Below are 16342 nucleotides of genomic sequence, written 5' to 3'. Positions count from 1 at the left end.
CATTAATATAATAAAGTAATACAATAATAACAGAGGATTTCAGCTATCCCCCAAGTGAGTGCATGTCACCTCAGGGCAGGATCCACAGATAACATGTCTAGACACTATTAATGACTGCTGCTTGGAGCAGCTAGTTCTGGAACCCACAAAGGGAGAGGCAATTCTTGAGTTAGTCCTATGTGGAGCACAGTATCTGGTACAAAAGGTGAATATAGCTGAACCACTCAGTAATAGTGACCATAATGTAATTAAATGTAACATGGTTGTAGGAGGGGAAATGCCCCAAACCACCATCACAGTAGCATTTATTTTCAAAAAGGGAACTAAACAAAAATGAGAAAGCTAGTTAAATGGAAATTAAAAGGAACAGTCACAAGAGTGAAATGTCAGGAAGCAGCATGGAAACTATCAAAACCACAATTATAGAGGCTCAAACTGAATGTACACCATAAAATAAATAAAAATAAATAATAATAATGAATATAAAAGCATAGGAGGACAAACAAATTCATCATGACTAAACAACAGAGTAAAAGAGGCGGTTAGAGGCAAAAAGGCATCTTTTAAAAACTGGAAGTCAAAGCCCCCTGAGGAAAATAGAAAGGAGCATAAACTCTGGCAAGTCAAGTGTAAAAACATTATTAGGCAGGCTAAAAAAGGCTTTGAAGAGCAACTAGCCAAAGACACAAAAACTAACAGCAATTTTTTTAAGCCCATCAAAAGCAGGAAGTCTGCCAAATAATCAGTGGGGCCACTGGACAATCAAGGTACTAAAGGAACACTCAAAGAAGACAATCCCCTTGTGGAAAAACTAAACAAATTGTGTGTGTGTGTTGGTCTTCATGGTAGATGATGTGATGGAGATTCCCACACCTGAGCCATTCTTTTTAGGTGACAAATCTGAGGAACTCTCCCAGGTTGAAGTGTCAATAGAGCAGATTTTGGAACAAATTGATAACATTAAACATTAATAAGTTACCAGGAGCAGATGGTATTCACCCAAGAGTTCTGAAGGAACTCAGGTATGAAATTGCAGAACTACTAAATGTGGCATGTAACTTATTGCTTAAATGAGCCTCTGTACCAGATGACTGGAGGATAGCTAATGTAACTCTGATCTTTTTAAAAAGGGCTCCAGAGGCAATTACAGGAAAGTAAGTTAATTTCAGTACCAGGTGAAGTGGTTGACTCTATAGTAAAAAACAGAATTATCAAATACATAGATGGACCTGATATGTTGGGGAAGAATCAACACAGATTTTGTGAAGGAAAATCATGACTCACTATTACAATTATTTGAGCATGTCAAGGGTGATCCAGTTGATATACTTTACTTGGACTTTCAGAGAACCTTTGACTAGATCCCACACTAAAGCTCTTCAGAAAACTAAGCAGTCATGGGATAAGAGAGAAGGTTCTCTAATGGAACAGTAACTGGCTAAAAGAGAATAAAGGGTCGGAATAAATGGTCAGTATTCACAATGGAGAGAAGTATATAGGTAGGTCCCCCAAGGATCTGTACTGGGACCTGAGCTATTCAACATATTCATAAGTGATCTGAAATAGGGAGTAAACAGTGAAGTGGCAAAGTTTACAGAAGACACAAAATTACTCAAGTTAGTTAAGTCCAAATCAGACTGTGAAGAGTTACAAAGGGACTCACCAAACTGGGTGACTGGGCAACAAAATGGCAGATGAAATTCAGTGTTGTTAAATGCAAAGTAATGCGCATTGGAAAACATAATCTCAACTATGCATACAAAATGATAGGGTCTAAATTAACTATTACCACTCAAGAAAGAGATCTTGGAATTGTCATGGATAGTTCTCAGAATACATCTACTCAATGTGCAGTGGCACTCAAAAATCTAACAAAATATTAGGAATAATAAGAAGAGAGATAGATAATAGGACACAAAATATCATAATACCCCTATATAAATCCATCATATGCCCACACCTTGAATATTGCATGAAGCTCTGGGCATCCCATCTCAGAATTAAAAATGGTACAGAGAAGGCAACACAAATGATTACAGGTTTGGAACAGCTTCCATATGAGGAGAGATTAAAAAGACTGGGACTGTTCATCTTAGAAAAGAGACAACTAAGGGAGGATATGATAGAAGTCTATAAAATCATGAATGGTGTGGAGAAAGTGAAAAAGGAAGTGTTATTTACTCCTTTACATATCATAAGAAATAGAGGTCACACAAAGAAATTAATAGGCAGCAGGTTTAAAACAAACAAAGGGAAGTACTTCTTCACACGATGCACAGTTAACCTCTGGAACTTGTTGCCATGGGATGTTGTGAAGGCCAAAAGTATAACTGGGTTCAAAAAAGAAAAGGAGTACTAGTGGCACCTTAGAGACTAACCAATTTATTTGAGCATAAGCTTTTGTGAGCCACAGCTGTGAGGAACAGCTATGCAACAGCTACAACTCCCTGGGCTACTTCCCCATGGCCTCCTCCCAGCACCTTCTTTATCCTCACCATAGGACCTTCCTCCTGTTGTCTGATAATGCTTGTACACCTCAGTCCTCCAACAGCCCTCACTCTCAGCTCCTAGTACCTCTTGCTCCCAGCTCCTCACACACACACCACAAGCTGAAGTGAGCTCCCTTTTAAAACCCAGGTGCCCTGATTAGCCTGCCTTAATTGATTCTAGCAGTTTCTTGATTTGGCTGCAGGTGTTCTAATCAGCCTGTCTTAATTGTCTCCAGAAGGTTCCTGATTTTGTTCTGAAAACTTCCTTGTTACCTTACCCAGGGAAAAGGGACCTACTTAGCCTGCTCTCCTACTGCTACCCTCTGGCCTGGGCTTTCCTTGCTTTTTGCCCCTGCTTTCAGCTCCCCCTCCCGGGCCAGACGCTCTCCCTCTTTCTTTTCTTTTTGTTGTTTTTTTTTCTTTCTCTGCTGTTGCTAGAGTGCTGGCCAGTTGCCGGCTGGCTGTTAGCCCTCCCCCGCCGGCCCTCGGATGCTGCTGCCGCTCCAGCTGAAACCCCCGCCCTGAGAGAGGTGGGGCCTGCTGACCCGCTTCCCGGAGGGGGGGAGTGGAAGGACCCAGCCCCCAGACCCAGCCGCTTGCTGTTGGTCTGCAGACCTGTCTCCAGCTGAGAGAATTTCTTATCATCCGCTCCCGCATCCCTGGAATGTTTGCAGCTGCAACCCGGAACAGACAGAGAAAAAGCCGTCTACCAGAGGAACACCGCCCAGGGAATCTACAAATCGCCGTGGAGGGGGCCTAAGACAGAGTAACTTTCGAACTGTGCTTTTGTGTGGGGGGAGGCCTTGACTGTGTCTTAACTGTGTATGTAGGGACACAGGGGGTGTGGCACGGAGCTGCCCCCCGATCCATCTGTGTCCTCCCAACCTCCACGCTACCATCTTCACAACTGCTTCCTCCACCATCTTTGCTGGCTGTCTAACATCTGCCTCTGGACTTAGCTGCTCGCCCTGATTCCACCGCGTGGGCCAGAAGCACCAGGCAACCAAACAGGACTCTCTGGACAAGCGTACGGTGGTTCATGTGCCCCCCCGAATTCTCCACCCCACAGCTTGTCCCTTTCTACCTGACCCCAACTCCTGTCAATCACCTGCCACCGCCCCCGCTGGGGCATTGGCAATGGAGGGCACCAGGGTGACCTCCACCGCTGCCATGCCCATCGCCTCCCCAGACTCTAGGGAAGCCCCCTCAGCCGGTGGGAAAGGCCAGGGCAAGAAGAAGGGGAAGGCTCCCGCTAAAACCACCAGGCCCTCTGTGGCAGGGGCCACCCCCGCTGCTGCGGCCTGCCACCGACCACGGCGTCCTCCCCCACTACCGCCTCCACCAGCTCTGCGGATGTCCCTCCCTCAGCCCCCAGGACGTATGCCTGGGCAGCGGCAGACCCCCCCACCTGCCGCCTCGTCATCTCTCCCGCCCACTGCCTCCGCCACCATCAATAGCAGCCAGAGCCTCTTTCCTACCATGACAAGGAAGCACGGCTTCTGATGCCTCTTGGTGCCTGCCTCGCCCCACGTGGAGACCTACATGCGGGCGTTGGCGAGGGTGGTGGGGCCCTCGGCCATTGTGGAGGCCTCCAAAATGTACGGGAAGGTCGTCTTCTTCTTAGCATTGGAGTCTGCCGCCCAGGAAGCAGTGGAGAGGGGCCTGGCAGGGGGGGGGTGTTTGTCCCCCTAGAGCCACTAGAGGGCCTGGGCGTCTGCCTGGTCCTGACCTCTGTCCCTCCTTTTCTCCCCAATGCTGCCCTGTTACCCGCCCTTTCCACCCTGGGGAAACCTGTTTCTGTCATCAGCCCTCTCCCATCGGGCTGCAAGGACCCCACCCTCCGTCACATCTTTTCCTTCCGCCAGCAAGTGCAGCTTCTACTGACGGAGAGGTGCTCGAGGGGTCCTTCATAGTCCCCCATCAGGGGGCCCGTTACCGGGTGTATTTCTCCACGGGGGAAACCCGGTGCTACCTCTGCCGGGCGTCAGGGCATGTCTGGAGGGACTGCCCTTTAGCCCGGCAAGGAGGGGCACCTGGGATCCCCGAGACCCGGCAAGACATCGGCCCCATCATTGCTGACACCCCTGGCCGCCCGATACCCGAACCCGCCCCCCCTCCTATTCGGACCACCACTTCTCCCGCTCAGGCCCAAGGGGCACCTCCCCTAAAACGCCCAGACGAGTGGGAGAGCCCCACCCTCGCTGCTGACAATCTCGCGGGGCCTATGGAGGAGGGTGTGACAGAGATACCACCAGGCATAGGAGAGAGCCTGCCCGCCTGCCCCAGGGAGAATCCTCCCTCCCTTATGCCGCCCCACCGTCCCCCCGCCCAAGCCCCTGAGCCATTGCCTTTACCCCCTGATACGACCCCTGCTAACCAGCCCCCAGATGATGCTATGGAGGGCTGGGCCCTAGTCCAGGGGAAGCGAAACAAGCGGAAGGCTCAAACTCCACCTCATTTACCCAAGGCGGAGAACCCCCGGAAGACCAGAAAGGGGGATACCGATGCCGAACCTTCTGCTTTGCCCACGAGTGCGTCCCATCCACCGGTGTCAGCTGGGAAAAATGTGGTAGCACCGGAAGGTAGTGTCTCCCCTCCACGGGAGACCCTCTCCTCTGAGACCGTCGAGGAAGCTCCTTCTGTCCTGACACTGCCCGAAGCCCCCGTGAACCCCGAGGCAACTGTCGTGGCGGGTGCCAGCAGGGAGAACCCCAGGGCGACCAAAAGTGTCCTCTCCTCCATGTTCGAGGAGATCAAGGCCCTAGATCTGAACCCAGTCCCCCAGGGGGAGGACGACCTTTTGCCAGCAAACCTCGATTTGGGAGACCTCACTCCACCCCTCTTTTCCCCATGCTCCCTCCCGCTAACTGCTGCTTCTGCTCCCACCTCCAAGGAGCCCCTCGACTCCTCCATTGACCCGGCCACTGATGGCACCCTGCTGACGACCACTGAGCCTGCTCAGGTGACAGCCAGTGCCACACGACCGGGACACGAGCCGCCAGGGGCACCCACCATGAGTGCAGAGCAATTGATTTCCTTCCCGGGCAGGGGCCCAACAGAAGATAATCTACCTCCTGATGCTGTAGCCGCTAAATCCACCATGGAGCCCGCGCCCGGTATCACTGAGAGCTCCCTCCCCACCCCCTTAACCCTCGAGCCTGATGAGGAGACACCACCATCCAGCTTCTCGCCTCCTGAAACCCAGAACCTTGCCTCTACCTCTGCCCCTGCCCCTGCCCCTACCCCTATCCAGTCTACCTCCTGCAATGTTATCACCACACCCGGGGCTGTCTCCTTCCCTTTTCCAACTGATGACCCCCAGGGAGCGGCCTTTGCATTCTCCTGCCCCGAATCATTAGGGGCTGCTATTTTCCCTCCACCGCCCCCTATCGCCCCAGGGCTTGAGGCGGGCCTAGAAGCTCCAGCCCATCAGGCACCCCGTCCGGGGTCCGCACCCTGCTTGCCCGTTTTAGTGGGCCACGGGGCTGCACCAAGGGAGCTCCGCCGAGGAACAACTGGGAAACCGTAACCCTCCCCCCCCCCCATGAGCTGCAAGGAGAGCTGCGGAAGTTTTTAGAGGATATCCGTGGCTCCCACAACAAGGTACAGCTTGCTCTCCAGTGATGGGGGGATTTTTTTCAAATCCTCCAGGCCACAAGGGCCCTCATGGGGGAAGGTAAAGGGACGGGGAACAGGATGTCACAGCCTACTGGCAGGTCCGCATCTTCCGTGACCAATTACGCACCTACGGGATGGGTCAAGGACTGTTGTGCGGCCCGCTGGGGGATGCGAGCGTCCCTGCCAGTGAGGATCCCCCCGGCCCTCCCCATGACACCTCTCACCATTGCAACGTTGAACACCCGGGGGTTGTAGGATGGCTCTCCACAGGTCTCAGGTGCTCTCCTTCCTTCGGGAGGGAGGGTACTCTGTGATTTTCCTGCAGGAGACCCATACGGATCCGACCGCCGAAGATAGTTGGCAGATGGAGTGGGAGGACAGGGTCTACTTTAGCCATTCCACGATTCATGAGGCTGGAATGGCGACCCTGTTCTCCCCCGACCTACGGCCCAAGGTGCTAGGGGTCGCCGAGGCCATGCAGGGTCGCCTGCTGTATCTCCGGGTCTGTATAGAGGGGGTCGTGGTTAATCTCGTTAACATCTATGCCCTGAGCGGCTGCAATTCTATCAGAAAGGCATCCGCCTTCCTCGGCACCTTAGATTCTCACGAGTGCCTGGTCCTGGGAGGTGATTTTAATACCACCCTCGAGGAGTAAGACTGCTCGGGGACCGAGCAGCGCCCGGCCACCGCGGACACCTTCTGGGAGATAGCTGAACATCACTCCCTAGTGGATATCTAGTGTGACCGCCACCCGGATGACACTTCCACATTCACCTTTGTCCGGGTGGAAGCCCATCGGTCGAGCCACTCCTGGTTGGACTGCATTTGTCTATCATGCTTCCATCTCTCATGAGCCCACTCCTCCAGCATTCAGCTGGCCTCATTTTCTGACCATCACCTAGCCACCATGACAGCCTCCCTCTGTGCGGAGAGGCCGGGGCTGGCCTATTGGCATTTTAACAACAGCCTGTTGGAGGATGACAGCTTTGTGACGTCCTTCCGGGAATTCTGGCTGGCCTTGCGAGGGCAGCGGCATGCCTTTCCCTCAGCGCGGCGATGGTGGGACTTGGGGAAGGTGCGTGCCTGGCTTCTGCCACGACTACACCCCGGGCACCAGCTGACAGAGAAATGCAGTGATAGAGCAGTTGGAACTGGAGGTCTTAGAGAGGGAGAGGTGTCTGGCCGCCAGCCCCGAAGACCCGCTCCTCTGCGGAGCGTGCTGGGAGAAGCAGGAGGAGCTCCGGGCCCTCGAGGACCATCGGGCCCGGGGCGCCTTTGTTTGATCCCGCATCCACCTCCTTCGGGAGATGGATCGCAGCTCCCGCTTCTTCTATGCCTGAAGAAAATGAGGGGAGCAAAGAAACACGTCACCTACCTCCTGGCAGAAGACGGCACCCCCGGACCAGCGGAGATGTGCAGGAGGGCCCGAGCCTTCTACTCAAGTCTTTTCTCCCCGGATCCGACCGACCCTACGCTTGCAGAGTGCTTTCGGAGGAGCTCTCTACAGTCAGCGCGAGCGACCGAGACTGGCTACAGTTGCCTGTCACTCTGGCCGAGTTCTCGGAAGCCCTCCATCGTATGCTCACCAATAAGTCTCCAGGCATGGACGGGCTGACCGTGGAGTTCTACTGCGTGTTTTGGGATGTCCTCAGCCCAGACCTATTCATCGTCTGGGCTGAGTCTCTGCAGAGAGGGGTCCTCCCTCTTTCATGCATTTTCCCTCTTATTGCCAAAGAAGGGGGACCTCCACGATTTATGAAATTGGCGTCCCGTCTCGCTCCTCAGCACGGACTACAAAATCGTAGCTAAAGCAATCTCTTTGCGGCTAGAGTCTGTGCTGGCGGACGTGATCCACCCAGACCAGACCTACACCGTCCCAGACTGCAGTATCTTTGATAACTTATTTCTGGTTTGGGACCTTCTGGAACTCAGGCGTAGAGACGGTCTGTCGTTCGCCCTCCTGTCCCTAGATCAGGAGAAGGCGTTCGATAGGGTGGACCACGGGTACCTCCTGAACACTCTGCAGGCGTTTGGCTTCGGACCCCAGTTTGTGGGTTTTCTCCGGGTGCTGTACACTTCCGCAGAGTGTCTGGTTAAGCTCAACAGGACCCTGAGCGAACCGGTCAGCTTCGGGCGAGGAGTACGGCAGAGGTGCCCCCTCTCAGGCCAGCTGTATGCTCTGGCGATCGAGCCCTTCCTCTGTCTCCTCTGCAGGAGGTTGACAGGGTTGGTGCTGCGGGAGCCGGAGCTGCGGCTGGTCCTGTCGGCGTATGCTGATGACGTGCTCCTTGTGATCCAGGACCCCGGAGACTTGGCGCGGGTGGACGCTTGCCAGGCCATCTATTCGGCAGCCTCCTCCTCCCGGGTCAACTGGGTCAAGAGCTCTGGCTTAGCGGTAGGAGACTGGCGGCAGGCAAGCTCCCTCCCACCCGCTCTTCAGACCATCCGGTGGAGCGCAGGTCCGCTGCTCTACCTCGGCATTTACCTTTCTGCCACGCATCCCTCTCCACCAGAGAACTGGGAAAATTTAGAGGGCGGGGTGATAGAGCGGCTCCAGAAATGGACAGGACTACTCCGATGTCTCTCCGTCCGAGGGAGAGCGCTGGTGCTTAATCAACTAGTCCTGTCCATGCTCTGGTACCAGCTCAACACCCTGGTTCCGGCCACGAGTTTCCTGACCAACCTCCGGACATCGGTTCTGGGGTTCTTTTGGTCAGGAATACACTGGGTCCCTGTAGGGGTTCTTCATCTACCCCTGAAGGAAGGAGGACAGGGCCTGAAGTGTCTACACACTCAGATCCGTGTCTTCCACCTCCAGGCCCTAGAGGCTCCTCTATCATGCAGGCAGTTCGGCATGGAGCACACTGGTGCACGCAATCCTGTGCCGCATCCGAGGGCTCCAATATGACCGGCAGCTCTTTTATCTCTGTCCGGGAGGTCTTCCGTGAGACCTCTCTGGGCTGCCGGTCTTCTACCAGGACCTCCTCCGGACTTGGAAACTGTTTTTAATGACCAGGTCCGTGGCGGCCACTGAGGGGGTAGATCTCCTCGCTGAGCCCCTGCTACACAACCCCCAGCTCCGTGTGCAGGTGGCGGAGTCCTGCTCGGTGCACCAGAGCTTGATCCTGGCAGAAGTCACGAGAATCTGAGACCTCCTGGACTATGACAGTGGAGACTGGCTGGATCCCCTGATGCTCACCCGGCGAATGGGGCTCTCCAGACCTCGTACCCCCCGGCGCGTACTTCAGGAGGTGAAGGCCGCTTTGCCGCCCGCTGCTAGAGCTTACCTCGACCGGGTCCTGTTCGAGGACACGCCCCGCCCACCCTCTACCCCAGGCCTGCCGGACTTTTTAATTGGACCCCTGCCCCGCAGATCCAATCGACCCTTCACACACCCCTTCACTGTGAGCCGGCTGCATGAACTGCAGCCAGTACGCTTCCAAACCGTGCCAAGGAAACATCTATACACGCTCGCGCTCCACACCCTTCATGCCCTCACCCTCGTGTCCCGCCCCAACACAAAGTGGCGAGACCTTCTGCCACCTTTGGAGGGTGAGCAGCCCCGGTGGGCCAGCCTGTATTCCACCTTGGTTCCGAGGCCCATTGGCGACATCAGTTGGCGGCTCCTTCACAGAGCTGTGAGCACAGGCACGTACTTGGCGCGGTTCAACCCCATCTCAGATACTTGTTCCTTTTGTGGTGTGAGGGAAACCCTGGCACACGTATATTTGGTGTGCGCCAGGCTGCAGCCCCTGTTCCAGCTCCTCACAAATCTCCTATTACGTTTGTGGTTGCATTTTTCCCCTCACCTTTTTATTTGTGCACTCCCCATCCGTGGCCTCACAAAGTCACAGGATCTCCTAGTTAATCTCCTCCTGGCCCTGGCTAAAATGGCCATCTATAAAACCAGAGAGAGGAGGTTGGCCGATGGAGTTTCCTGTGACTGTGGGGCCCTTTTCCGATCCTCGGTCCGTTCACGTATCCAGGCGGAGTTCCTCTGGGCGGCGTCCACCAACTCCCTTGATGCTTTTGAGGAGCGGTGGGCGCTGGCCGAGGTTCTCTGATCAGTGTCCCCATCCGGGTCCCTTTGTCTGACCCTTTGATTGGGGGAGAGAGTAAGGGACCCCAGCCCCAGCCATTGCTGCTGCGGACACCACCACCCTAGAGGGGTCCTTTCACAAGTGGGTGCACGTTCCCCCCCACCCCCGGATTGTCCACCCCACAGTCTGCCCCTCTTGTTGGGTGCTTTCAGAGGAGGGAATTGTTGGTGACACTTGGGCTTGGCGCCAGGTAACTCAGGGGGGTGGAAGACCACGAGAGTTGATGAAGCCCCCTCGCTCTGGGCCACCAGGTAACTCAGAAGGGTGGAAGACCACGAGAGTCGAGGAAGCGCCCCGCTCTGGGCCCAGGCAAGCTTGAACACTTCCCTCCCCTGAAGCTAATGAGAAAACAATTGTGATTGGTTGCTGTGTTACACATTGCATATGCTGCTGTTTTTACTTTGTAACTGTGTTATGCAAATAAAAACATCTTTTGCTTAAAAAAAAATTACTTTCCTATAGCCATCTATCTGGTCCAACCCTGTCACAATATATATATCTTCTCACTATATGTTCCATTCTATGCATCCGATGAAGTGGGCTTTAGCCCACAAAAGCTTATGCTCTAATAAATGTGTTAATCTCTAAGGTGCCACAAGTACTCTTGTTCTTATTTCTTATGTTCACAGAGCAATAAACTGCATAATTGTTCATCAGAGCACTAATATAATATGCTCATATCTCAAAATGGAAAACAAAAATAGAAATAACAGACAATAGAGCACCTGAGAATGCCACAAATTAGTTCATACCATTTCAGGAGCCCAAAGCACACACATTTTAGGGAAATAGGCTAGATCTTTTATACCTCTTCCTTATGCAACTACTCAGATTCATAACCATATTTGCCCATGATTTATGAACATAATAGCATGTGTACCTGCTCATTATCTTAGGTGGCATTCTAGGTGTCCATAATTATATTTCCAATCATGGACTTAACCATTTATGTCAATCAATTTCTTAATAAATCGTATATGACAATGATGTCTCAGCCTACTTATAATATTGCAGAAGCCCCCAACCTGTTCCTCTATTTCAAGATGACTTTTGCAAGCTTGTGGTGTACCTGTCCTTCTGTGGTTACTTGTTTGCCACACAGAATGATAAGATATAATTCGTAACCTAGGGTTAAGCCCTTAGCTTTGTTTGATTTACTAAAAATAGTTCCTTAGCATGAGCATATCACACTGGGCCTCACATAAATAAATCATGTCAAAGCCTTATAACCCAATTATTTGCATTCTCCTCTTTGCCCACATGTTTCAAGCTATTCATATTATACCCCTATAGTATTATTAAAGAAGTATGACAGGATCATAGGTCAAGAATCATTTGTTAACTAATTTTAAATGGAAATTTAATATAAAGTTTGAAAGTATTCCCTCCATTTTCACTCTTTTCATATGCATAGCTATGGCTGTATAACTCCACTGATCTCTTTTTACTGAAACATTTCACATGGGAGAGGCATTCATGAGGTCTTCATGGATACACAGGCATGGAAGAAATCTATTGAAATAAACTCCATTGAAATGAGTCCCTGAATGAAGAGTGCCCCAGCTAAATCTAGTCACAGTTTTACTTTCTGACAGTTGAAATGCAGTGATCTCTCACGTTTGTAGATCAACTGCTGATATGAAAATACAAAACTGAGGCTACAGACAATTGCATTAACTCCAAAATATCATTTAACAAATGATTTAAAGATATTGTGCTATTATTTGTCATTTGACTCTCATTTTGGTTCCTTCCCTGCAACCATATCTCCACTTTGGTTTACAGGTTTGGTCCTGTAAAGCCTCAGGTCATCACCTCTACAGTGCGGGAAGATATGTTACTCAGAAAACTCTTTTCACGCAGAAGTCCAGCTGAGCTATGCTCTTCATAGGATCTGATAGGAGGTGGATGGAGGCGAGGTGGTTTTAAATCACCCCTATGTTCCCAGATGTAGGGGGGCCAGCTGTGGTTTGGTCCCTGGCAGAACTTAGAGCTGCCTCAGAGATGTTCAGACCTGTGCCTGGCTACCAACTGCCCCAAGGAATTGTTCCAGCAGACAGGAAAAATGTTTTGCAGAGTTGCTTCACTCATGTCCCCAACATGCCCCAACTCTTCAGCTAGTCCAATTAAAAGGGCTTTAAGGTTTTTTTTTTTTTTTTTTTTTTGTATGCTGCCAGAAAAGTGCAAAGAAGCCACAGCCATGACTTTCTGAGGAATATCATAGACCATCTGTGTGAATCTCAGGGAATTTGTACAGAAGGCTGAGGTATTAGCACAAGCAATAGCTTGGCCATGTTTTTTTTCTCTGAGCCCTCATCATGTGTTACGTTGCTCCAGAAATGCCTTACCCTTCTCACCTGTGGGTCACAGATCAGGATATGTGGAAATTAATGGTGTGGTCTTTGCAGGTTTTTTTTTTTTTTTTTTTTTACCTTTTGTGACTTTAGAGTCTTCCCCTTTTGAAAAATAAGTTTATACTTTGTCATTTTCAACGTTGTTTAGTTGTCAGTCATTTAAAAATACGGCTTAAATAATATGGAACAATATTCTGGTAAGGGAACTCTGTGTTTGTGTGTTGCTATGGTGGATGTCATTACCTAGTCTTACAAGTTATATTTATTAGCATGCAAGCCATGTTCAGGTTTTAGAAAAATGCTTCTATTGTTACTTTTTGCAATTCAGTTTCTGTTGGGGGAGCTGTGGCAGCCAATAAAGGAGTTTACTCTTCCTTGATCTAATTAGAGTGAATTGTTGGGGCAGAGTTGCCTGTGGGAATCAGGCATTGGTGTTTTTGGCTGAGATTCGTGAAAGAAGGTTTCTTTCCATTTGTGAGACCTATGCTGATGGACTGGTGTATACAGTGAAACTAAAACAAACTGGACTACTACTACTAACAATAATAAATAATAATAATAATAAAAATACAGACTCTATTACTGTTTTCTCTTCCAACAAGAAACAAATCTTCAAACCCAACATCTGCTACTAGTTGGTAGAGGGTGACAATATAGAGCTTATGAATCCGCAGCTGCAAACCTCAAGTGCTAAAAATGCATGAGTCTTCTTCTTCTAGCCATAGTCCCACCTATATGGGGTTGGCTCTTTGAGTTCTTCTCCATACCAGTCTGTCTTTAAGCAAATCCTTGAAAACTCTGCTATGCTATGATTTGTTCCTGAGAAACACTTTAGGTTTCAGATAGGGTGCATAAATGACTAATTTCATGCTCAAAATCCGTGAGTCAGTCATCAAAAATCATGTGATTGGCTTGAAAATAATGATTTCTTTAAAAAAAACTTTTGTGTATTCTTCATTTGCCTTCTTGTTTTTGAGCATTTAGGGTTCAGACTTTCCAGCTTTTCTGCACAACCATGAGTACTAGAAACTACCTTGTTTAAATGAAAGCTGAGATTTTCTGAACACCAAATTACTTCAGGAGTTAGAGCTTTAAGGAAAACACCAAATATCAATAGACTCTTGATAACATTGGAGGAGGTGACAACAGTGTGAATGAGTGTCTATTTCACAAATCCCAGCATCACCAAGATTAGCCAAGTGGCATCAAAGTAATTCTCTGTATTATTGCCTACTTGACTTCATGTGGGTGTCTTGGTCCTGATAAATTATTTCCTGAACTATATGGGAATGGGCGTGCTTCAGAGTCAGAGACTGAACAAAATATTTTTTACCCAGAGTAGAGAAATTCTAACCAGACTCTTGAAATGGGCGACAGCAAAATATGGCTGAAGACTGAACTTTGATACATGGCATAGGTACAGTTCTCATGGGGGATTAGTAAATTTGCTTTATTTGGAGACAAGTAAAGTATCTGTAAGAGATTAAAGTATCACTTCCAAGCACTATATCTGGAAGAGTTGATGGAAGAATTGATGGAATTTGGAGGAGGAGAGAAAAGGCAATTGGCTAAAACAGAGTGGGAAACAATAACACGTAAAAGGGTACCCTTTGTTTCAATTTCAGTTATTTGATCATCTGAATTTGCTGAGAAATATGTTTAAAAATTCTTCGGCTATTCTATCCTCTACATTTGTGTTTATGTTTGATGTTTTCTGAGCCTTTGCCATTTTTCATTCATTTAACAAATGCTTTTTCTATCCGTTGGCCCTGTGCCTGTGGCATTTAAATGAGCTATTTTTCATCTGTGTTTTAATGAAGTGGGACTCTAATAATACACAGGAACCAACCTCTTATTGTCATTGAACAGTGTGCTTTGCACAAAAAGTACAGTGAGTTGCCTCTTTCTTTTTCCTAATATTTTCAAAGCCTGCCTCTTAAAAAGAAAAAAATGTGTATATGGGCGCACACACACATAAATAAATCAGTTACATCTACAGTTACAAATAACCCTCTAAAATAGGAGTGTAATATTGACTATAACAGCTACTAGATTTCAAAAGAAGGATTGTATCCAGAAAAATCAAATATTCTCTTACAAATTAGACTGAAAACCTGACTGACACCTCTTGTAAAGTAAGTATCTTCAAATATGTTTTTTGCCTTTTGAAATAGTCTCAATTTCTAGTGAACTTTCCAATTATATAGATAGGAAATACCACTCAACAATAAAATAAAATAAACAATAACATATTTCAAAATAATAGAAATTTAAAAGTACAGCCAGTGTATGTCCCAAATCTATTCTATGAATAAATTCACCATAGTAATTTGAGTGACAAGGAGAAACTATTTTAGAGAACAGAGAGTAGAGACTGTATGTTAACACACAACCATATTTCAGCACACAATAAGAAAATAAGAACAGCCATACTGGGTCAGACCAATGGTTTGACTAGCCCAGTATCCTATTTCAGATAGTGCTCAGTGCCAGATGCTTCAAAGAGAATGAACAGAACAGAGCAATTTCAAGTGATCCATTCCCTGTCATCTAATCCAATTTTTGGTTGTTGGAGTTCTAGGGATACCTGGAGCATGACTATCCTGTCTAAAAGTCTTTCATGGCTCCATCCTCTATTAACTAGTCTAATTCTTTTTTGAACCCAGTTATACTTTTGGTCTTCACAACATCCCATGCCAACAAGTTCCATAGGTTGACTATGCATTGTGAGAAAAAGTATTCTATTTTGTTTGTTTTAAACCTGCTGCCTAGTAATTTCATAAGGAAACCCCGAGTTCTTATGTTACATGAAGTGGTAAATAGCACTTCCCTATTCACTTTCTCCATATAATTTTTCTCTTTTGTAAACTGAACAGGCACAGTCTTTTTAATTTCTCCTCAAATGGAAGCTATTACATAATCCCAATAATTTTGCCTTTCTCTATATCTTTTCCAGTTCTAATATATCTTGCTTGAGATGGGGCATTTACTTCAGATGTTCAATGCAAATCAAGAAAATGCACCCACAAAGATAGCATTACAACTACATTTTTGGTGGGCAAATGTGGGCCTCACATTTGAAAGTTTAACATTATATGTCCAAGCCCACACTCCATTTGCACCTTGGCTACTTTCTGAAAGAGCTATCCATCAGTGAAGCCCACAATCAAACATCTACATTAGAAGATACTTAAAACTCAAGCTTTGCTATCCATTACTATTAGCTGAAGTATGAGACTTTATAAGTATTACTGATAGGGAGCTATGTCTCCTTGATACATGCAAAGCATTTCATACAAAGGAGAAATTGGGACACTGAATGGATACTATCATCAGAGATTGTGCTGAACAGGGATGAAATAATCTGTGGTCTCAACATTCTGATGTTCTATTTAGCATAAACTTTTTTTTCAGAAAAACCTGGACAAAATCTGATTAGAATATATGTCTTCAAGGTCTAATGTAAGTGCTCTCCTTACCATACTCTATGGGATATTATGCCATTGTATGTGTATTTTGAATTCTCCTGGTTTAGTATAAGAGGAAGATGCCTGTAAAATTATGGATTTGTTCCACAATTGTTTCAGTATTAGGAAAGGGAAATCACTGGGTAAAGAAGTGCTTTAAAATATTTTATGGCTTTGTAATGAACACCCAAGGCAGGAGGCAAAGCGAATTTTTAGCCATTTTTATATTTTTTTCTTATTGCATCACAACATCTAAATGTGCTCAAGACCACAAAAAGGGTGTAAAGGAATTTTATTACATAGGATTTGTTAAG

The sequence above is a fragment of the Lepidochelys kempii genome, chromosome 4 (genome assembly GCF_965140265.1).
Source record: "Lepidochelys kempii isolate rLepKem1 chromosome 4, rLepKem1.hap2, whole genome shotgun sequence".
NCBI classification, from domain to species: domain Eukaryota; kingdom Metazoa; phylum Chordata; order Testudines; family Cheloniidae; genus Lepidochelys; species Lepidochelys kempii.
This window is presented reverse-complemented; position numbering follows the sequence as displayed.